Raw genomic sequence first — 24,930 nt, 5'->3', positions numbered from 1 at the left:
ACCAAAAGTAATTGCAAGAAAAGCCAAAATTGACATAGAGATCTAATTAAACTAAAGAGTTTCTGTACAGCAAAATAAACTCATCAAAGTGAACAGGCAACCTACAGAATGGGAGAACATTTTTTGCCATCTTCTTATCTGACAAAGGTCTCATATCCGGAATCTACAAGGAATTTAAACAAATTTACAAGAAAAAAACAACTCCATCAAAAAGTGGGCAAAGTATATCAACAGACACCTCACAAAAGAAGGCATTTATGTGGCCAAAAAACCATTGAAAAAAAGTTCATCATCACTGGTTATTAGAGAAATGCAAATCAAAACCACAACAAGACACCATCTCATGCCAGTCAGAATGGCGATTATTAAAAAGTCAGGAAACAACAGATGCTGGCAAGGCTGTGGAGAAATAGAAATGCTTTTACACGTTGGTAGGAGTGTAAATTAGTTGTTCGACCATTGTGGAAGACAGTGTGGCAATTCCTCAAAGATCGAGAACTGGAAATGCCATTTGACCCAGCGATCCCATTACTGCATATACCGAAAGGATTATGAATCATTCTACTATAAAGACACATGCACATGTATGTTTATTGGAGCACTACTTACAATAGCAAAGACTTCAACCAACCCAAATGCCCATCAATGAAAAACGTGGCACATACACACCATGGAATACTATGCAGCCGTAAAAAAGGATGAGTTCATGTCCTTTGCAGGGACATGGATGAAGCTGGAAGCCACCATTCTCAGCAAACTAACACAGGAATAGAAAACCAAACACCGTATGTTCTCACTTATAAGTGGGAGTTGAACAATGAAAACACATGGACACAGGGAGGGGAATATCACACACTGGGACCTGTCAGGGCTTGGGGGCAAGGAGAGGGAGAGCATTAGGACAAATACCTAATGCATATGGGGCTTAAAACCTAGATTATGGGTTGAGAGGTGCAGCAAACCACGCTGGCACATGTATAACTATGTAACAAACCTGCATGTCCTGCACATGTATCCCAGAACTTAAAGTAAAATTTAAAAAAAAAAGAAAAAAAAAAGAAAAAGGAAAGTCATGTTTTGTAGTAGAAGAAAAAGATAGAAGTTGCCTGGGTGTGGTTAGGTGAATATTCTCTCCAAAAGATTTCCACATCCTAATTTCTGGAATATGTGAATGTTACCTTATATGGCAAAGGGGAGACTTGCACATGTATATAGTTTAAGGATCTTGAGATAGGAAAGTTATCCAGGTTGGTGCTAAATATAATTATAAGGGTCCTCATCAGATGAAGGCAAGAAGGTAAAAGAAGGAAGCAGGATATGTGATAACAGAGCAAAAGGTTGGAGTGACTTGAGGAATGAGTCATCAGCCAATAAATGCAGACATCTTCAAGAAGCCAGACAATGCATGAACGTGGATTATCCTGTGTACTCTCCAAACCCAACTAACTCTACCCACACCTTGACTTTAGTTCAGTGAAACTGATTTTGGTCTTCTGGCCTCCAGAATATAAGAGAATAAGTTTGTGTTGCCTTAAGCCACTAAATTTGTGGTCTTTTATTCTTTTCTTTTCTGTCTTTTCTTTTGTTTTCTTTCTTTTCTTTTCTTCTTTTCTATGTGTCTTTCTTTCATTTTCTTTTCTTTTTCTTTTTTTTTTTTTTTTTTGAGCTGGAGTTTCTCTCTTGTTGCCCAGGCTGGAGTGCAATGGTGCAATCTCGGCTCACCACAACCTCCTCCTCCTGGGTTCAAACGATTCTCCTGCCTCAGCCCCTGGAGTAGCTGGGATTACAGGCATGCGCCACCATGCCTGGCTGATTTTGTACTTTTACTAGAGACAGGTTTCTCCATATTGGTCAGGCTGGTAGCGAACTCCCGACCTCAAGTGATCCACCCTCGGCCTCCCAAAGTGCTGGGATTACAGGCGTGAGCCACCGCGCCTGGCTTTATTTTCTTTTATCTCTCTCTCTCTTTTTTTTTTTTTTTTTTTTTGACAGGGTTTTAGTCTGTCATCTAGGCTGGAATCAAGGACAGTTGTGCAATCAAGGCTCACTGCAAGCTCCACTTTCTGGGCTCAAGCAATCCTCCCACCTCAGCCTCCCAGGTAGCAGGGACTGCAGGCATGTGCCAGCACACTTGGCTAATTTTTGTATTTTTAGTAGAGATGGGTTTTTGCCATGTTCACCAGGCTGGTCCGAAACTCTTTGACTCAAGCAATTCGCTTGACTCAGCTTCCCAAAATGCTGGGACTACAGGCGTGGGCCACCACGCCTGACCAAATTTGTGATATTTCTTAAGGCAGCATTAGGAAACAAATACACTAAGTTATGCAATAAGATCTAATTACTAAACTGTCCTTTGACCATCTATAAGGGCTTGTTTACTTACATCTTGTTTAGGCCACCGTTCTAAGGGTCTCTTTTTTATAATAGCTTACCCCATACCCACACCATCAAGCCACCGTATCACTTTTTGATTAAATATCAGGATTTATGTCTTTTTAGTGCTCTATGTTTTTTCTTACTTTATTGTAGCAGTTTAAACCATATCCTACCTTTATTTGTCAAGTTTATTTCTCACTTCTCCTACAGTCTGATTGTGGATTGGTAGAGTTCTGTTTCATTCAGTCACCCAGTGATGCAGACATCTTCTCTCTTGAGGTCACAGTATCACATAGGACAATGCTATTCCATGTTCTTGCTCCAGTCTGTGCACTACTTGTTACCTGTACATGAGATAAATTATAGAAATTATAAGCTTTAAAAATTTTCTAGAAAGTTTATATTGCTATAGTATCTATGTAAGTAATCTTATTTTCTGGTAACTATAAAAATTAGAGGGAAAAAGATTCCCACCACAAATCATTTTAGCCTCACTTCCCTAAAGCCTTGGAGCCCTTCAGTGAGTCTTCTGTGTCTGTTTGGAAGACACCAGAACATGTGAAGGAAGGTGTGCAAGCTTTTATAAGGAAGGCCTTGTGGCAGCCAACAGCACTTTTGCCTACTTGTCAGGGGTCATAATCAGTGCATTCTTCTTCTTTCTCTTTCTCTCTCTCTCTTTTTTTTTTTTTTTTTTAGACGGAGTCTCACTCTATCACCCAGGCTGGAGTGCAGTGGCACAATCTCAGGCTCACTGCAACCCCGAACTCCTAGGTTCAAACGATTCTCCTGCCTCAACCTCCCAAGTAGCTGGGATTACAGGTGCCTGCCAACATGCCTGGCTAATTTTTGTATTTTTAGTAGAGGCGAGGTTTCACCATATTGTCCAGGCTGGTCTGGATGGTCTTGAACTCCTGACCCCAGGTGATCCACCCGCCTCGGCCTCACAAAGTGCTGGAATTACAGGTGCGAGCCACCATGGCTGGCCCATAATCAGTGCATTCTACTACAAGAGAGCTAGTTGTGTATTTAAAAAAGAAGAGGAAATACGCTTATTGTGTCTCTAGCCTAATTTTGTCACAAGATCACAATGCTCAGAAGCTTTTTGGGGGAAGAAAAAATTATGCACAGAGTCACTTCTCTGAGAAAACATTAAAGACACTCACGATGCCTCTTGGGAACAGGCAATTTTGGACCCAGCACCACAACAGAATTACCTGTGTTTACGAAATGCACTCCACAGGGATCTCACCAAGGCTCCACATTGCTTCAGTTGCCATATATTCTTTAGCTGACTCTGAATCTAAAATTGAGATTAATGTTTCTGAAGACTGTATCCTCCGGGGGATCCTGCTGACATATACCTCACCAAGAGGTCGATAATGTATTATTTCCTCTATTTATAAAGGTTCTCAATCTTGCGCAGTATTCAGTTTTTTGTTACATTTCCCCCCTCCTTCTAATGCTCTATTTTTCTTAATTGTTCCATTCTTTATTTTGTGAGAATTCAGTCACTTTATAACAGTTTAGCCTGCTTTTTGATGTGAACTTTTTTCTTTTTTTTCCTTTGGGAGGGCGGTCTGCTAGAAATTTGTCTTCCTTCCTTTTTATTTCTCTCTCCTTTCTGGCCCACACATTTTTGTTCCCATGTATTCTCCTCTATATTTTTCTGTGGGGTTTGTCACAGTGAGAGATATGAAAATATGATCTCTGTCTGCCAAAACCATCCACTGTTCAAATATTTTCCACCTTTTCCTTAGTGATTTGGCAGATCCCACCTAGGGGCTTTTCTCCCATTAGAGCAACATCTAACCTGTGCCTTGACATAATCCATTACTTTCTTTCCCAGATTCTTTTTACTATGTTTCATCTTGGCCGTGTCTTCCCTTGGAGTCTTTTTTTTTTTTTTAAACGGAGTCTTGCTCTGTCACCCAGGCTAGAATGCAGTGGCACGATCTTGGCTCACTGAAACCTCCACCTCAAGCGATTCTCCTGCCTCAGCCTCCCGAGTAGTAGCTAGGACTACATGCACCCACCACCACGCCTGGCTAATTTTTGTATTTTTAGTAGAGACGGGGTTTCACCATGTTGGCCAGGATGGTCTCAATCTCTTGACCTCGTGATCCGTCCGCCTCAGCCTCCCAAAGTGCTGGGATTACAGGTGTGAACCACCACACCCGGCTCCCTTGGAGTCTTAACTCCATAGATTTCCTGGTCATATCCTTTTAGGTCCAGAGCATAGCTACAGGCTCACCTGCAATAACTGCTACTTTGAAATACATTCAGAGATGCCATGAGAATTTTAGTGTTCTTTGTCTTTCTTACACAATTTTATCTACGATGTTTGTAAACACTTGATAAAGTTCTCTGAACTATTAGGAATTTTTCTTAATTATTTTTATTTTTATGTGTCCCCAACTTCATGCTTATGAAGTCAAGTCACATCCCTCCTCTACTTAAAATCCCATTGGCTCCCAATGTCTCTCAGATTAAAAGCCAGACTTTGAATCCCCTAAATAACCGTAAATGTTCTGATTTCTCAGTTTTTGTGGTATCTTCCTACCCTATTTCTCTTTCCTTTTCAGAAAAGAAAGTGTAATCCAGCTGCATTCAATGTACACTTCCTTTTGGACCTTATACATAACAAACATTTACACTTGGCTATTTCCCCTGCCCAGAAGATTCTTCGCCAGATCTCCATAAGTCTCAGTTTCAAACTCTTTCAACTCTGCTTAAATGTCACATTTTCAATGAAGCTTACCCAGACTACACTATTTAAAATTTTAACTATGCCCCCACCTGCTCTTCACTCACTCACTGTCCTGCCCAGTCTTCTCCACAGCACAGTTTTTTCACCTTCTACAAAACTGCACATAGCCTAAAATACTCTACACACTACTTTTCTTCCTGTATTAATGTCTTTGAAATAAGGATACATTCCACTGTATTGTTACAAAAAAACAAGGGTATATATTAAAGAGGCAGCATTTTTTAATGTATATGAGTAGATGAATAGATGTTTCTCATTAGCTCCTGGTTCTGGAAAGCTTTGACGTATCCATTCTTTCTACTCCCTCCCTGAGGTTTTTCATGTTCTTCTGTTGTTAGATTGCTAGGCCCCAACTCAGGTTTTATTCACTAGACAACTAAAACATTTCTTCATTGTCTAAGGATACTGTCCTTAAAAGAATTTAGTCCTTAGAGCCACAATGTGGGTGTGTGTGTGTGTGTGTGTGTGTGTGTGTGTGTGTGTTTGTGTGTTGGACTTAAAGATCTCATTTTCCTTTTCATATCTGGCAGCTGTGTCCTCCAAGATGTCCTCTTAAATAAACTTTATCCAGCATAATCAGTCTTTCTTCCTCTATTTTCCTTTCATTTTCTACTATTTATGTTGTGATGGAAAATCAAAGGTATATGTTTTCAAACCACTTCAGTTGCTACTTGTTATCTTGAGCAAACCCAATTCTCAGAGACAGTGGAGGAACAGAAATGTAATTGCTGTCTTAGGCTTTAAGTTGGCAACACCTCCTTTGAGTTGTTTTTCCACCCCACCCTTGAAATTGATTTCTCTAAAATAAGACACTTTTTTCTTGGTGTAATGGTTTGAGACATTCCTTGGCTTAATGGTGGCCTTCACAACTTCCATGATGTAATTCTGGTATTTGAAACAGGTAACCCTTGGGCCAAGATCTTGGATACCAAGAAATGTTTATGGCAGCCATGGCTTTTTACTTTGTATTTGTTCATTAATTGCTCATGCTTGTAATCCTAGCACTTTGGGAGGCCAAGGAGGGAACATTGAGGCTAGTTTGATACCAGCCTAAGTAACATGGTGAGATCTCATCTCCACTAAAAATTATCCAGGCATGGTAATGCACACGTATGTTTTTGTAGTCCCAGATACTAAGGAGGCTTGAGCCCAGGAGGTTGAGGGTGTAATGAAATATAATACAATATATAATCTTTCTTTGGGCGAAGACACATTGTAGAAAGCCATGATAAGAAAATACATAAATAACAGAACTGGGGTACTTGCTACCTTTGAACAAGTCTCTCTTTATAGAAAGTTAACCCTGCAAGATTCCTTCTATATAACTAAAGACAGTACATGTAATTTTGTTAGTCAGTTTAGTACTGCTTAACTATAGCTGCTATTAATAATTTAGAGTAATAACCTATATTTGTGCTTTGTATTACTAATGGAAATTAGCTGCCGATGCATTAGGTAAACAACAACAACAAAAAAAAAACTGCTTACAGACCTGGTTAAGAAACATAGCAAAAGCCATTTACTGATACATAAAATAACTTATCTCTGCCTTAGCCTTGATTTTTAAACCAGGCCAAACTTGATCTGTGTAATTCCAAGCTGAATAATGACAGCTCCTACATAGGGTGACCTGCTTCCTAATGTGTATATTTGTTAGACATAACTCTGCCTGCATAAACACAGCTATTCATTTATGGGGAAAACTTACCCAATAGGATAACATTAAATTATGCCATATTTAGTAAAGCTTAAGACCCAAAGCCACCTGCGGAGGCTGTGGCATATAAAAGCTAACTTCCCTACTGTAAAGAAGATCAGCTCTAAGGCATATACCATCAGGGCTAAGTTACCCGCTGAAGCCATTTCAAAAGCTTTGATTCCTCCTGGTGTTACTGTGTCAACTGCACTTTATTCTTTGTAAGTTTCTAGAGCGTTCTCAAAGCATCAGATGTTGCACATATAGGAGATTGGTAAAGAACATCACTCTCTTCTTCCTCCTGATCCTTGTCTTCAGAACCAATTAAGAGAAAGATGCAATAGTGATTGACATAAAGGACAAAATATTACCTGCATTGTGGGTAAAGCTGCCTAGAGAAGGTGGTTGAGATATATGGCAAATATGGACTCCAAAATTTGCCAAGTCATGGGCGTTGCTGGGCAACCCTAGACTTCAGCACACGGAGACAGAGCCAACACTGCTGATCTCGTATTGCCAAGAGAGCAGAATAGAATGCATCCTCTTTTCAGGCAGATCCAACACATGAGAAAGGATGAGTTCCATGTGCTCAATCTTTCTAAAAACACACCAAGCCGATGATTCTTTCCTCTTCCTACTTTGACCAAATGGGAAGATCGTTTTAGAAATTAAGTTAGCAATAAAACAGAACATCATTTTAAGGGTTGAAGGGAGAAACAGTCCTCTACATGAATCAAAGACATATATAGATTCTCTTGTTTATAGGAGCAAATCTCAGATAGGTGACTCATTCTCAGATACTATTATTTTTTATTCACCTATGATTGACTTAGACTTAAATTCATTCAGCTAGAATTCTTTTACATAGGTAATTGAATGTACTGCATCTTGTTTTTGATATTACAAAGCTGTTTTCATAAAATTATAATCTGGTTATATCTACACATAGATATTTAAATTAGCATGGTATGGTTTACTGGACTAGGAGTGATATATCATACATTACTTCTATGTATACAAGTACTGGGTAATGTTACAAAATGCTCATGAGGTGGCCAGCACTTAAAAAACAGTATAATGTCTAATTAATGTAATGACACTTGTATAACAAGAGAGTGGAAAGAAGGTTAATGTGATAATGAGGCTTATTTGATCTTAAAGATTTAACATGAGGGCACTCTCAAGATAGCTTAATTAGATTTTAAGCACCTTTTGCAATTTGCATGTGTACTTGTTAATCCATATGTTTTAAAAATAAATTTTATTTTATTTAAATTAATGAATTTATCTAATCTCTTTCTCTGTGTTGTTTTACTGCTAGATGCTTTCTCAGATCTTTATTGTGTGTAATTTATGATTATTTCTTCCATATTATGTTTAAATTGTAGTTCAATTTAAAATAGTACAATGACATTTCTAAAGTTCAAAACAATAGCTTCAGATGATTCAGGCAGTGATCACAAGTTATGACTGGAATTATCTAATTAGTCTTTACGTTATTTAGCATACTTTATTGTATCGTGTAATACATAGTAAATTTGATTTCATTCATTGACATCTGTGTCATTTTTAAACTTGACCAAATGGGAAGAATGTTTTAGAAATTAACAGTAAAACAGAGCATCATATGTAATAGTAATTCAGAAAATAATTTGCTGCCTCTGGTGCGCTGGGAAAATATAGAATACATTTTCACATGCTATACCTAGGCTTTTATGAGTTCTCCAGATTAATACCTTTTAACGCTTTTCTTATACTTATGAGTAATTATTACAATTCATTTCCTTGATTTTTGCTACTCCCTCCTTCCCTCCATGAGATACGAAAATATGTTAGTCATCACTAATCATCAGGGAAATGCAAATCAAAACCACAATGAGATACCATCTCACACCAGTTAGAATGGCCTTTGTTAAAAAGTCTAAAAACAACAGATGCTGGCAAGGCTGCAGAGACAGGAATACTTACACACTGCTAGTGGGAATGTCAATTAGTACAGCCACTGTGGAGAACAGTTTGGCGATTTCTCAAAAAACTAAAACTTGAACTACCATTCAATCCAGAGATTCCATTACTGGGCATATACCCAAGAGAAAATAAATTGTTTTTTCAAACGATATATGCAGCCCTATGTTCATTACAGCACTATTCACAATAGTAAAGACGTGGAATCAATCTAGGTGCCCATCAACTGTGTATTGGATAAAGAAAATGCGGTACATATACACCATAGAATACTATGCTTAGCTTCCACTTATAAGTAAAAACATGTGGTATTTGTTTTCCATTTCTGAGTTACTTCACTTAGGATAATTGCTTACAGTTCCATCCAAATTGCTGCAAAAGACATTATTATGTGTTTTTTTTTTTTTAATGGCTGAGGAGCATTCCATGGTGTGTGTGTGTGTGTGTGTGTGTGTGTGTATATATATATATATGTCCAATAAAAAAGAAAAAAACAATAGATGTTGGCACAAATGCAGTGAAAAGTGAACACTTATACACTGTTGGTAGGAATGTACATTAGTACAACCTCTATGGAAAACTGTGGCGATTTCTCAAAGAACTAAATGTAGATCTATCATTCAACCCAGCAATCCTACTCCTAGATATATACCCAAAGAAAAACAGGTCATCATATAAAAAAGACATCTGCACACTTATGTTCATCATAACACAATTCACAATTGCAAAGATATGGAACCAATCTAAGTGTCCATCAACCAATGAAGAGATAAAGAAAATATATATATGTATGTGTGTGTGTGTGTGTGTGTGTGTGTGTCTCAAGTTATACTACCCTCACAAGAAGGAAATCAGCACTCAGGCTAATCTTATAACAGAATAGGTTAACAATTAAATGTTTTCATGCCATAGCAAAGATATTTTTCTGACCCACATGGGATTTTTGACATTTAAGTGGTGGGCAAACAGCAAGCTTTTGCATATTGCAAAAGGAAAACAGCCTGAAAAGGTACCAAGATTTCATTTCTGGCCTGCTTAAATTTTCTTTTAATAATCAAGACTGCCACTTGTGTAAGATAAATAATTATATATGAGGATCAGAGAGAAAAATGTGTTAATGCAACTAGCATTTTTCCCTCAAAAACATATATATGTATTTATTTCAATATATTTATTGAGATTACATTAAGTTTATGTGGATTTCCATTTACTTGACATTTACTAAGCAAACCTACTTCTAAGAATTTAATGCCAGTCAAAAATTTCATATTAATCAAATGCAAAAAGATGTTCTTATGGCTAATTATAATAAATATGATGATGATGATGATGATGATGATGATGATAGGCAAGATATGTCAAATGAATCCCAGAAATCTGTATAGATTGGAGGGCTTTGATTAGTTTGCTGTTAATAAGGAGGTCTGAGAGGCACTTATGAATTCTTTGCTTTCGGCCCCACATTTTCAGCTAACACGAATCATTTTAAGTAAACTTTGCCAGAGGATAAGTAGAAGGTTCCCTGTACTGTGGCTTCTATGATAGTGATTTGGGAGTGTGTTTTATAACAAAATACATATAATTTTGTGCATCATATAGTTTTATAAAATATTATCAATAGAAAATATATCATTTGTGACTATCAGTGTTCTATCACTATTATAGATAATTTATGCTATTGAATTGGAAGTTTCCTCCAGCTCATTTTTTGATTTAACACCAGTGAATTTTAGAATAAAAACAAATAGTATGCAAGCAGAACACCTAGTGATAACACCACTCCTGACACCCGCAATAGGCATCTCCCCTACAAATGCTACTCTGAGTTAGAAGGCATTAAATAATAATAATAATAATGTCTTCGGAAGTATCTAAAAGTTTATAAATAATAAAAATGCATTTAACAGTAATTATCATGTATTAATAAAAGATTAAAGATTATAAGTATCATTTTGAAAGTGAATATTTACAGGTGATACATTACTATGTCAAGGAAATAGTAAATTGTTTATTGAAAGCAAATTTTTAGGAATAAAAATTAATAAATTAATTATATGAGTTAATTAAATAAATTATATTAGTTATCAATTAATATATTTCAGCAAATATTGTTATATTTTAGCAAAACATATGGTAAATAGTAGTGCCATCTATTGATAAAACTGAAAACTGCAGTTTCTCCTTAAGAAAACACTTTTATATATATATATATAGGAATACAATTCCAAAGCTAATGATTCCTTATTGTTATGACTATTATTATTTTATTATAGGATCAGGTCATATACTGGAACTGTGTTAAAAATGTTTGTGTGTGTACTTGCATGTGTACATATATATGTACACATGCGTATATACACATACATAATTTATAATTTGATGGTTCTGATAATATACATCAAGTATTGTTGTAGAATTAATTAGGCTGGCTGAGATTTATCTGAATAATGTAAATTTGAATACAAATATATTATTCACTCTGAAGAAAATTAATATCAAATGTTTATAAAATGTCTAGACAATAAATTTCAATGTGGATGAGGGGCATAGTTTTATTTTTATTCCTTTTATTATAATATGCAGATAATATTTTAACGCATAAGCATTTACATATCTTCTTTTTAGCACCCTACTATGACAATTTTTGTGTTGTTTTTTCTTTTCATTTTGGCTTAATTACATGTAGTAAGGCGCTACTACTTAGAAAACTTTCAAAACAGGTTGGCACTTCTAACCAATTTAGATTATAGTAATGTTATTCCCAATAATTCTAAATTATACAATAACTTTTCCAAATTTGCCTTAGTATAACTGACAAGAACAATATGTGCACTTTCTGGCCAAATTGTTGGGGAGAAATAAGACTACAGAAAAGATAGCAGTAGAGAGCAGTGGTAATATCCATTGACTGCTACGGGGTGATTAGATTATTTGTTGCGGGGACATATATGCCACAACATTAATAGGTACCATGGAGGAAGCAGTAAGATTGACAAAAGCAGAAATAATAATAAAGAAGCACAGCCTAAATAGTGAGGCACAAAAATGGTGGCTGATATGAATTAGAGCCAACTTTGAAGTACAATGACCACTATCAAACAAAGCCCGGGAAAATAACGAATGGTCAGAATGTGCAGAATTTGGAGCCCTATTCACTATAAGTGGAAATGTAAAATATTAGCACTTCTGTAGAAAACAGTATATTCATTTCTAAAAAAATAGCAATAGAATTGCCATACGATAAAGCAGTTCCACTTCTGGATATATAGCCAGAAGTTTTCAAAATAAGATCTCAAAGTAATATTTTTACACCCATATTCATAAGAGTATTATTTACAATAGCTAAAATATGGAAGCAACCCAAGTGTTTGTTGATAGATAAATGGAGAAGTAAAAGTGGTATGTCCATAAAATATGTTTCCAGTTAGGATGAGTCATATTTAATATTGTTCATAGTTTGGAGGGCAGAAAGAAATGAAAAGCCACTTTTGAATGCGGGGACACAGCCACCATGTGACCTTGTAGCCCACACATATTGATGCTAATCTAGGGCTCATGTTGTTGTTACATCCTTCAGACTTAAAAAGGAAGACCATTATGCAATATGCTACAACATGTATGAACCTGGAGGACATTATGCTAAGTGAAATAAGCCAACTACAAAATGATAAATATTGTATAATTCTATGTATATGAGGTACTTTCAGGAGTCTAAAATCAGAGGCAAAAAGTAGTTATTGTGTAGTAGTTATGGAATTTCAATAGCAAGAGTTATGGAGATGAGTGATAGTGATGGTTGCACATTATTAATGTGTTTAACACCACTGCACTGTATACTTAAAAGCAGTAACAGGGTACATTTTATATTATGGGTATTTTGCCACAATAAACAAGGTTGAAAAAAATCAAATAGATCTGCATACACTAGCAATGACCAATCAAACAACAATATTAGGAAAAAAATCAATTTATATTAGTATCAAAAGATAGGTAATTAAGAGTAAACTTAACCAAATAAGCAGAAGACTTTTATACTGAAAGCCAAATTATAAATTATAGAAGAATTATAGAAGTAAATTATAGAAGACCTAAATCAATGGAAAAACATACTATGTTGATAAATTTCAATACTTAATTTTATTAAGATGGCAATACTCCCCAAATTGATGGGCAGATTAAGTGCAGTTTCTATGAAAATCACAGCTGTCAGAAATTGACAGGCTAATCCTAAAATTTATGAGGAAATTCAAAGGATCTGGAATTGTCAAAATCATCCTGCGTGTGAAGAACAAACGTGGGGAACTCACACTTCCCAATTTCAAAACTTCCTACAAAGTTACAGTAATGATAGTGGTGTGATACTGACACAGCATAGACATAGATCAATAGAACAAAACTGAAAGAATTAGAGGAGGGAAAATGAACGTCCAGTGGGGAAGAGCAAGAAAAATTGCAAACCCATGAGCATGAACTGGAGTCCATGAGAGTGGCTTAGTACCCATGTCCATTCTCATTGCCTCCACTCTCAGTAAGGTGGGTGTCCTGAGATTCTGGCTCCCATTGGACAGAACCAGATGCATGCCATGCCCAGGAATTGGCAAAGCTGAGGGAAAGTGGAACAATTGCAGACTGTTGTTCCACACCTACAACACGTGCCTTAGCTTTGCAACAATGTGTGTGGGCTACAAGGTTACATAGTGACTGTGCCCCAGCACTCAAAGTGACTTTAATTTTTCTTCTGCCCTCCAAACTTTGAACAAAATTAAATATGACCCACCCTAAGTGGAAATGTAGAAGAAAAAGAATTCTGGGGAATATAGTTCAGCCTAGCCAAGTTGAGACATTTACAAGCTACTATTATTTTTTGCTTTTTCTTCTAATGAAAACATACTGTACACACTTTTCTTCCTTTTTTTTGCCTTGTTATTATTGTTCAGTTTTTTGAGCTACAATTTTTACCCCATTAAAGTCCCTGTTAAAGTGCACAATTTAGTGTTTTTTGGAATATCCTCAGAGTTTTACAATCCTCACCACTATCTTAACTCGATAACATTTTCACCAACCCAAAAAATAACCCTGAGCCAATTAACAGCCACCAGGCATTCATCTCAAACCATGCAGTTCCTGGAAATCACTAATCTACTCTCTCTTTCTGTGGATTTACCTATTCTCTCACTTTCCATTTATCTTCCCATTTTGACTGCCAGTTCTGTGAACTTCAAGCTCCAAAATCAGACAGGAAGATAAGAGTCTTACAGAGATACTTTTTCCAGCTCCTGCAGTTGAATTCTGTAAGGTCAAATTCCTGTAACAAATATTTATCTGTCTATCATCTATCTATCTATCTATCATCTATCTATCATCTAAAATACAGTTATGCACTGCACAACAACATTTCTGTCAATGATGAACCACATGTAAGATAGTGGTCTTATAAGTTTATAATGGAGCTGAAATATTCCTATTCCCTAGGGATGTCGTAGCTATTGTAATGTCACAGTACAATGCATTACTCACATCTGTGGTGATGCTGGTGTAAAATTCTACTGTGCTACCAGTAATACAAATGTATGGCATATACAATTATGTATACTACATAATACTTGATAATAATAATAATAAATGACTATGTTACTGGCTTATATGTTTACTACGCATTTTAGTGTCATTTTAGAGTGTACTTCCTCTATTAATTAAAAAAATGTTAACGGTAAAACAGCCTTAGGCAGGTCATTCAGTAGGTGTTCTAGAAGAAGGCATTGTTGTCACAGGAGATGACAACTCCATGTGTGTTATTGCCCCTGAAAGACCTTCCAGTGAGACAAGACGTGGAGGCGGAAGACAGTGATATAGATAAAGACAGGACCTACACAGGTCCCCTGACCCTGTGTAGGGCTCAACTAATGTGTGAGTTTGTGTCTTAATTTTTAACAAAAATGTTTAAAAAGGAAAAATTAAAATTAAAAAATTGTATAAACAGAAAAAAATCTTATAAAATAAAAATATAAAAAAATTGTGCATTTGTACAATGTATGTTTGAAGCTAAGTGTTATTACAGAGTCAAAAAGTTGAAAAAATTAAAAAGTTTAAAAAGTAACAAAGTTACAGTAAGCTAAGGAAAATTTATTATTGAAGAAAGAAAGTTTTTTTATAAATCTAATATAGCCTGAGTGTTCAGTGTTTATAGTGTACAGTGGTGTATAATAATGTCTTAGGCCTCTATATTCACTCACCACATAATCCCTGACTCAGCAACATCTCATCCTATAAGCTTCATTCGTGGTAAGTGCGCTATACAGGAGTACCATCTTTTATATTATATCTTACTTTTACTTCACCTTTTATATGTTTAGATATATAAATACCATCATGCTACAATTGTCTACAGCAGGGGTGTCCAATCTTTTGGCTTCCCTGGGCCACAATGGAAGAAGAATTGTCTTGGGCCACATATAAACTACACTAACGCTAATGATGGCTGATGAGCTAAAAGAAAAAAAAAATCACACCAAAAAAACTCATAATGTTTTAAGAAAGTTTACAAATTTGTGTTGGGCTGCATTGAAAGCTGTCTTGGGTCGCATGTGGCCTGGGAGCTACAGGTTGGACAAGCTTGGCCTGCAGTATTCAGTACAGTAAGATACTGCACAGGTTTGTAGCCTGGGAGCTATATTGGCTATACCATATAGCTTAGGTGTGTAAATAGGCTATAGCATCTGGGTTTGTGTAATTACAGAATGAGCTTCCCATGGTGACGACATCACCTACCAATACATTTGTCAGAACGTAGCACCTTCATTAAGTAAGGCATGAACACATTTTACATGCATATGATATATATATTATGCATAATTATATTTATAAGTTTATACATAAAATCTCCTTCAAAATGCATGAGAAACCATTAACAGTTTGCTTACAGGAATTAATTTGCTTACAGGAAGAGAGAGAAGTAGAAAACAGTAAGTTAGAAATGAGAGGGAGACTTTTCACAGTGTACTTTTTGTATGCTTTAGCTTTTCAACCATGTGAATGCATTGTCTGTTCAAAAATAATGAAATTAGAAGTGACAATTTTAAAACTAAAATGTACATTTGAAAAGTGGAAAGACTAGAGGATGAATGAAGAGATAAAGGACAATGAAGAAAAGTAAGAAAAAAAGAAGAGGAAAGAGAGAAGAAATAGAAGGAGAAAGCAAAGGAGAAGAAAGAACAGGGAGGAGGATGGAAGGAAATAGAAGGAAACAGCAGTTATTTTAGGAGTCATCAGAAAGTTAAGAGTTATTAGAAAGAGGAGTCTAATTAGGAAGAGGAAAAAGGAGAGGATATAGATTAGAAACATCAATGCAGGTTTTTACGAAGAGATTCACCATATATAAATCTTGAGAAGCTAATACAGACCAGGTAATGAAGGATATTTTAGGTTGAGTAGTTTGGATATTAATCTGAGAAACGGAGAATGCAGTAAAGGATTTTAATTAGATTAGTTGCAACATAATACTTTCAATTTTAAAATAACTTTGTCAGCAGTATGAAGAATGAAGAATGGATTTGTGCAGGGCTGTTGAGAAGAAGAGCAGTTCACAGGTTTTGCACAAAGGCTAGAAATAGTGAAGGCCTAAACTGAAGGAAGAAAAATGTGAAAAATTGAGATAAAATTGATAATAAATATGTTGCCATAAATAACTGGGTTGGGGTTGGTTGGGAGAGTTACTAATGAGTTAGAGTGAAAAGTCACAGAGGGCTACCAGTTTACTAATTGGGCTAGATAAATAGTGACTTCATTGCTTTCAAATGAACTTATAGGAAGCATGCTATTTTTACTAGAAGGTGGCATATTGAGAGATGACCTCTATGAATTGTTGGTGGCAGCAGCCACTTTTCCACTAATAGTGTGGAATAGCAGTGAACTATATTAAATACAATCAGAGGGAACCAGAACGGTGTGGACGCAGAGAGCATCTAGGGACCAGGAACAGAGGATTGAGTGAGAAAGTTAGAGTAACATTTTGAGAGTTCTAGTGGGGTGGCATTTTTCTTTGAGCTACTCAGTGTGGACTTCTCTTTACTACTGATATAAATTACGTTTCTTTAAAGTAGGCCAAAAATATTTAATTACACTTTTTAATTTTGAGATAACTGTAAATTCTTATGCAATTTTAAGTAACAATGCAGAAAGATCCTGTAAAACTGTAGCACATTAGATTGCCATATTGACATTGATACAGTCAAGTTGCAGAAGAGTTTCATCACCACAAAAGCCCTAGTGACACCCTTTTGGAGCCACACTGAGCTCTCTCCTACTCCCACCAACTCATTAACTGCTGACAACCACTAATCTGTTCTTCCTTTCGATAGTTTATTATTTCAAGAATATTATATAAATGGAGTCATACACTGTATATCCTTCTGGGATTGTTTTATAAAACGTTTTTCACTCAGCATAATTATCTGGATATCCATCTGCATTGTTGCAAATATCCACAGTTCATAGCTCTTATTGCTGTATAGTGTTCTATGGTATGTATGTAAAAGAGTTTGTTTAACCATTTATTTGCAGAGGAACATATGGGCTTATCTCCTAAGGACACATTCTCAGAAAACATCCCCATCTTTAAGCGACACATGACTGAACCTTAAGGTTCAGTTTATATAACTTATATGAGCACATATAACACATATGCACATGTTAGGTTCTCAAATATGGGCTTATTCTCTATAAGCTACTCAGGATTTTTCTCATTTAAGATATCTTAGATTTATTTTTGGGCAATATATGCAATATACATAACTTAGCTCATTATTTTTTGTTGTTTAATAAAATTTCACAGTATGATAGTATGATAATCTGTTCATCAATTTTAATATTGATGACTCAGATTTCACAAGTTACTCTTATATGCAGTGTGTACATAATCATCCTTGTACTTACATACTGGTGCTTTAATTTCTTTAGATTAGCTTAATCAAAGAAGAATCACTACATTAAAAATCACATGCATTTAAAAATGGGTAGATAATGCTATATTGCTGTGCTAAAATTTTGTAGCAATTTATTCTCCCAAAATTATCTATGCTAATGCCTGTCAAGTTAGGGAATATTCTAAACATTTTTAATTTTACTAAGTGTAAAATAACAGCATAACTCTCCTGTATTTGGAGTTAGTTTAGTATGCTTGTCATGAAATTTTTTATAGATTTGAAAACTGAAGATTAAAAATTCTAGCATACTTAATTATAAAAAATGAGGAAAAATTACATAAATTGTGTAAAGGTGCAGAAATATTTTATCTTTGTTTAGCAAGTTTTAGGCTTATTATGATTTATATATAATTTTTAAGGCTGCTCTTTTATTTGTAGTTTTGTATTTTAAAGATTTCTTTTGAAAGTTGTTGGTTAAAGTATAAAGTGATGATACTCAAACAAGGGTACTATTGCTTTATTTAAGAGTGCTTTTTCAAAAATTAATTATCCACACGACTTTATCAAATTAATTTTGTAGCTCAGTATTACATGAGAACGTCCAAGTACAAGTAGAGTTCATTTACAATTCCCATTAAGAAGCTCATTCTGAAATTAGGAAACTATATTTATAACTCTCGGTTTATCAGTTTATATAAAAATTGTTCTAAGACAAATTAGGTAGTTTCTAAAGAAATTACTTCATTTTGATAAAATTAACTTAATCCAGGATTATATATATATATATACACACACACACACACATATATATAATCTTTTACCGAGAAATACGAACTAAATTTGTATAAATATGGATGACTATAACCCGCTAAATCTTAGTGGGTTGTTTTTGCTTTTTTACATATATTAGTTTGCAATAAAACTTCCTGAGCAAAATTATCTAATATTAGTAATTTTTATCATCTACTCTGTTGAAAAGATCTTCAACAATATTGTCGTGAATTCATTTCTATCTGCATAGTTTTTATATTTTAAAGTGTTGTCTTATTCTTTCCTCATAATGTTCATTTTACAAATGAGTAAACAAGCACTCATAGAGTTGGAGTGAGTATCCCAAAATCACAGAGCTAGTCAGTTATAGCTTGTAATCAAAATCTTCGTCTTGAGTAATCCTGTCTGATGCAAGACATGTTATATTTTATAGTCTTACATGTTGTTAAAATTCTTCTGTTTCTTACACAAACGGTGGTAGAAAATAAGGCTAGCTAGAGAACTAGCTGTAAGAAAAGTTATAAACAAAAGCTTCCAGAATAATATATATTTTGCAACACATTTTAATATAATATTGAAAGACAAATGTTTTCTTTATGTTTAAGCCCTAATGCAATGCTTTCATTACCTTCTAGTTGCAAAAATTGGCTATTTACAGGGTATATATATACAAACACACTATTGAGGTGCAAATGTGAGTTAAAAAAAGAGCTGAGAAGGTGTTTGATCTGTTTAAAATATGTTTAGACACAGCTTTGACTAAATCTATTCCTAGAATGTATTTAGACAGGGTTTACATTTACATCTGGAACATTTAACCAGTTTGGAATACGTCATGCTTCCACTTCCTCCCTCTAGTCTTGACAGACATTGTTGATCAATTATAGTTTTCTTGCGTGTTGAAACAGTTCATGGGCTTAGACAGGTTCAATTCCCATCTAAGTTCATTTCTACTAATCAGTTGGTATTGACAAGTGAAATTAAACACATTTTCTGTTCCTCTTATTAAGTCTTAGACATTCTCTGTGTAGCCAGCAGAAAAATTCCTCATATTTTCAAAAACAACAAAACATGTGAGTAGACACCAAACCTTTGCTTGCTGACTCATGCCTAGCAATGGGCTGGGAATTTACCAGAGAGTGTTTCCTTTAATCCATTTAATCCTCAGAAGAGTTTCAAATTTTACAAATGGAGAAATCAAGACTCAGAAATGGGATATTTTATCCCTTACAGCATAGCAGAAAGTATTAGAGATGCATTCAAATTTTCTGCTTAGGAGGAGGTTACTGTAACATATCAGCTACACAACTCGTGCCTCAAATAATCACTTTGAGAACTCCTGATCTCTAAATTAGATATACATTAAATAAAATTAAATAAAATCTGTCAAAAAGAAACCAGCATCCAGCATGTGCCAGGCTATGTTTTTTTCTCATTTATTCTTTCTTTTCTTTAGGTTTAGAGAAACGACATCTTGTGTATTATCATCTGAAACGCTTTTGTTATATTTTCTTTTGTGTTTCAGAGAGCATTTCTTAAAATGGTGACTTTTGAGACTTTGAAATTGAGGATTAAAAAGGCCACTAACTTTAAAGATTAGTAGACTACATCTAAGTTAATTAAATTAGGGTGAACTGTCTCTTTCAAAATAGGTTAAAGCATTGTAATTTCTTACAATGTCACATGATAAATAGGGAGACCCAATTAAAAAAACTCACCGAAGTTTATGACCCTAAGAATGTTGCTCTTAATTTATATTTTGCCTCCAACATTTGTTGCATCCTCTACACTTTCATGAAGACTGCAATAATGTGATCAGAGAGTTTTGTAATATTGACAACAGGCAGTGTGAAAGTCATGAATATAAAAAGACTGCTTTGGGACAAAGTTAAAGAGAAATTGATGGCTTTAATAATGTCAGAGACAAAAGGCATTGGACAAGCTCAGTAGCATTTAAAATATTTATTAAACCGAGTCTGTAATTTTTCATAGGAAAGTTGCTTTAATGACAAAGGAAGTCATAATACAAACAGAACAATCCAGCTGCCACTGTGAGTCAGCACTACTTCAGAGACATTTATATTCTTACCCTCAAGCTTTCTTAGAACCTTTTCGAACAGTTGCAGCTGTGTGAATAATTTGTGGAAGAGCCATGATAGAATTCTTCAAAAGAATACAAGATAATAGCATCAAGAAAAAGGAAAAAATAGTCAGTGCTTAGTTGTTTACTTACCAGTGACCTGACGATTCACCTTAAATTCATTTTTGTTTTCAGTTAGAATGAAGTCACTATTGGGTCAGTGATCCCTGCCTCTTGACTAAATTCAGGCTTCCAAAACAGTTATGCTGTCTCCATACTCTGCGGCAATAATGCAGAAACTTCTAAAGAAAGATCAGTGTATGAAAGTATGAAGAATGAGAAAAAAGTAAGACTTAGCCTTACAGAGATTTTTTTTTCACATTAGAATCTTTCTAATATTGGATTAGAAGCATCATTACATTAAATAAATTCTATTAGATTCTTCCTAATGTAGAGAGAAGTACTGGTCTAGTCTAATGCAGTGAAGTTGCTGTGGGCCTTTGAGAAATATATCTATCTACCCTTCCTTTTTTTTTCCTACTATCATCATAAGACACATCATGGTTTTCGGATGATAAATGTTTACAAGGATTCCATATAAACACCAAAGTTTCCAGAAAGAAAAACCTGTGTAAATGTAAATATACTTTATTTTATTTAGTTTCCTCCATTTTTCATTTCTACTTTTTTAAGTATCAGAACCTCACCTTCATTTCTAAATTTGTGTGATGTTAAAATGTACTAGTCTTATGTATTCTTAGAGCAATTGGTCATGTGTATATAGTATCTGATTATTTACATTTGATGCTCTAAGAACCATCAGATGAACTAAATAAAATTTTATTAGATTTGTTTGATTTATTTAAATGATGATGTCATTTTTAAACTGAGCAATAGTTCAGTTTCCTTGAAAAGTTACATATATTTGAGATGCATTATTAATACTGCTCTGAAATACTATAAATGCACTAATTTATTTGACCTTTACTTTTAAAATACAATTTTTTTCCAGGATCTCTAATATGCCTTATATATTATAGTTAACAATCTAATTCATAATTTAATGAATGTGGATGCCAAGTAGTCAAATTCCAGTAGATACTTTTATAAAGACATATATTATATTATTAGGACCATATGAGACAATTTAAGCTAAGAATGTATTTTTTTTTCAATGCTCCACTTGGCTAGTTTCAACTCGAACCTATCACTCATTGGATGTGTAATATAGAAAAGAGAGCAAGTGAGTGATGGAGAAAGTTACCAGCACAATGTATTGTGCTCAGGAGTTGCTCAGTGAATAGCTATATATTATTATCTTAAAACTCAAAAATAAATCAAATTTTATACTTTACCTAATTTTTGAATAAAATATATATATTTACATCCTTTGGTATCTCCTTCCATTTTAGGTAATAGAAGTTTACTTGATTACATTTTTGTAGAATAAATTTTAATATGTAATGTCAACTTTTTATAATGTTTCTGTATTAATATATACATAATAAATTATTTGATGTTTATATTATATGATTGTATTGGATATTATTATATAAAGTAACCCAATTAGTTTAAACTATTTAGGTTGAAGGCATTTCCTGAGCTATATTAGCAAGACATCAAATATCATATGGAATTATTTAGTGTATAGAAGCTGATCTTTAAATATCACATTTTCATAAAATGTTACGAGCCTATTTAAAGCTTTTCATGGTAGTCCATGCAAATTGGATCCTAAATCCAATGTGACAACACTTTGGTAGTCTTTATCAGTTTCTTTTTTTCATGTGTTGCCAATAGAAAGAAAAAGACAAGTTTATAGAGTGCACTTCCTAACTAAAAATGACTGTAACAAATGGTTTGAAATGTTCTCTGGAGGATTATTGACTTTTTTAATTCAGGCTGCCATCAGTCCTCATTTATATTTCATAATATGTATCCTGGGAAAAGTAAGCTACTTTTAAATGTGTAGCTTGTCACTGAGGTTAAATAGTTGTTATGCCAATCACTTATCCTTCAATTCTATGTGAGTTAAGAGACACTTTTCAGAAAATCACTTAACACCAATAAACTAAGTGAGACACATGTCGATTACATGAAAGTATTATTTTTCATATATATAATCTATATGAGAATTAAAATTTCATGTGACAAAAATTATTATTCACTAGTTTTCTTTCTGTCCCTTCATAAGTACATCAATAAAGTAGAAGTAGCTTGGAATGCAGGAGGAAATTGAACATCTCATCTAAAAAGTTTTCCTTTGGGGAGTATCAGTGACCATGTAAGTGGCCCATATAATATGTATATTTTCCAGTATGAATAATGTGTTATCTATTGCTCTTATTGAGGTGATTGATGTGCTTCCTTCCAAACTAATTCTCAGATTTAGGCTGTCTCAATTTTTTGCTGCTCCAAAGACTGTTGCAAGAAGAATTGATCCTTACAAATCCTGTGGCAAGATAAACTTTGTCTTATTACATACTTATTGAGAGTTGTTATTAATATCTATTCTGATTCCCTGTCTTTTTTAAAAAGCTCATCTCCTAACTCTAGTTGTTAAGAGATTAGAGATTAGTCAGATTAGTCTAAATATTTTAAAGAGTGTTTTTACTCCACCCCTTACAGTGATGTGGGTTTGCCATAAGTACATTAACATATCACTTTAAAAAGTTATTTATTAGATGAGTAGGTTGCAAAAATTTTCTCCCATTTTGTAGGTTGCCTGTTCACTCTGATGGTAGTTTCTTTTGCTGTGCAGAAGCTCTTTAGTTTAATTAGATCCCATTTGTCAATTTTGTCTTTTGTTGCCATTGCTTTTGGTGTTTTAGACATGAAGTCCTTGCCCATGCCTATGTCCTGAATGGTAATGCCTAGGTTTTCTTCTAGGGTTTTTATGGTTTTAGGTCTAACGTTTAAGTCTTTAATCCATCTTGAATTGATTTTTGTATAAGGTGTAAGGAAGGGATCCAGTTTCAGCTTTCTACATATGGCTAGCCAGTTTTCCCAGCACCATTTATTAAATAGGGAATCGTTTCCCCATTGCTTGTTTTTCTCAGGTTTGTCAAAGATCAGACGGTTGTAGATATGTGGCGTTATTTCTGAGGGCTCTATTCTGTTCCATGGATCTATATCTCTGTTTTGGTACCAGTACCATGCTGTTTTGGTTACTGTAGCCTTGTAGTATAGTTTGAAGTCAGGTATCGTGATGCCTCCAGTTTTGTTCTTTTGGCTTAGGATTGACTTGGCAATGCGGGCTCTTTTTTGGCTACTCATCTGACAAAGGGCCAATATCCAGAATCTACAATGAACTCAAACAAATTTACAAGAAAAAAACAAACAACCCCATCAAAAAGTGGGCAAAGGACATGAACAGACACTTCTCAAAAGAAGACATTTATGCAGCCAAAAAACACATGAAAAAATGCTCATCATCACTGGCCATCAGAGAAATGCAAATCAAAACCACAATGAGATACCATCTCACACCAGTTAGAATGGCAATCATTAAAAAGTCAGGAAACAACAGGTGCTGCAGAGGATGTGGAGAAATAGGAACACTTTTACACTGTTGGTGGGACTGTAAACTAGTTCAACCATTGTGGAAGTCAGTGTGGCGATTCCTCAGGGATCTAGAACTAGAAATACCATTTGACCCAGCCATCCCATTACTGGGTATATACCCAATGGACTATAAATCATGCTGCTATAAAGACATACACACACGTATGTTTATTGTGGCATTATTCACAATAGCAAAGACTTGGAACCAACCCAAATGTCCAACAATGATAGACTGGATTAAGAAAATGTGGCACATATACACCATGGAATACTATGCAGCCATAAAAAATGATGAGTTCGTGTCCTTTGTAGGGACATGGATGAAATTGGAAATCATCATTCTCAGTAAACTATCGCAAGAACAAAAAACCAAACACCGCATATTCTCACTCATAGGTGGGAATTAAACAATGAGATCACATGGACACAGGAAGGGGAATATCACAACTCTGGGGACTGTGGTGGGGTGGGGGGATGGGGGAGGGATAGCATTGGGAGATATACCTAATGCTAGATGACGAGTTAGTGGGTGCAGCGCACCAGCATGGCACATGTATACATATGTAACTAACCTGCACAATGTGCTCATGTACCCTAAAACTTAAAGTGTAATAATAAATAAATAAATAAATAAGAAGTTACTGAAAAAATAAAATAAAATAAAATAAAATACAGAAAAAAGTTATTTGTTTTAACCTTCAATAAAATAAAATGCTGCAATAACTACTCTGTTCTAAATACATTAGGAGAGCCTAAACGTGTGCTTTATGTCACCAGGAAAGCAGGCACA

At 34.7% G+C, this 24,930-nt stretch overlaps 1 protein-coding gene across 4 annotated transcripts in view; it reads left to right on the top strand.

The window, feature by feature from the left end:
- FSTL5 (follistatin like 5) overlaps positions 1–24,930 on the top strand; it is a 778,780-nt gene that overhangs the window by 587,457 nt on the left and 166,393 nt on the right. The gene's annotated exons all lie outside the window — the stretch shown is intronic.

This window comes from Pan paniscus, chromosome 3, assembly GCF_029289425.2.
Source record: "Pan paniscus chromosome 3, NHGRI_mPanPan1-v2.0_pri, whole genome shotgun sequence".
Classification (NCBI taxonomy): domain Eukaryota; kingdom Metazoa; phylum Chordata; class Mammalia; order Primates; family Hominidae; genus Pan; species Pan paniscus.
Note: the sequence above shows the minus strand (reverse complement) of the source record. Positions and strands in the feature narration are given on the sequence as shown.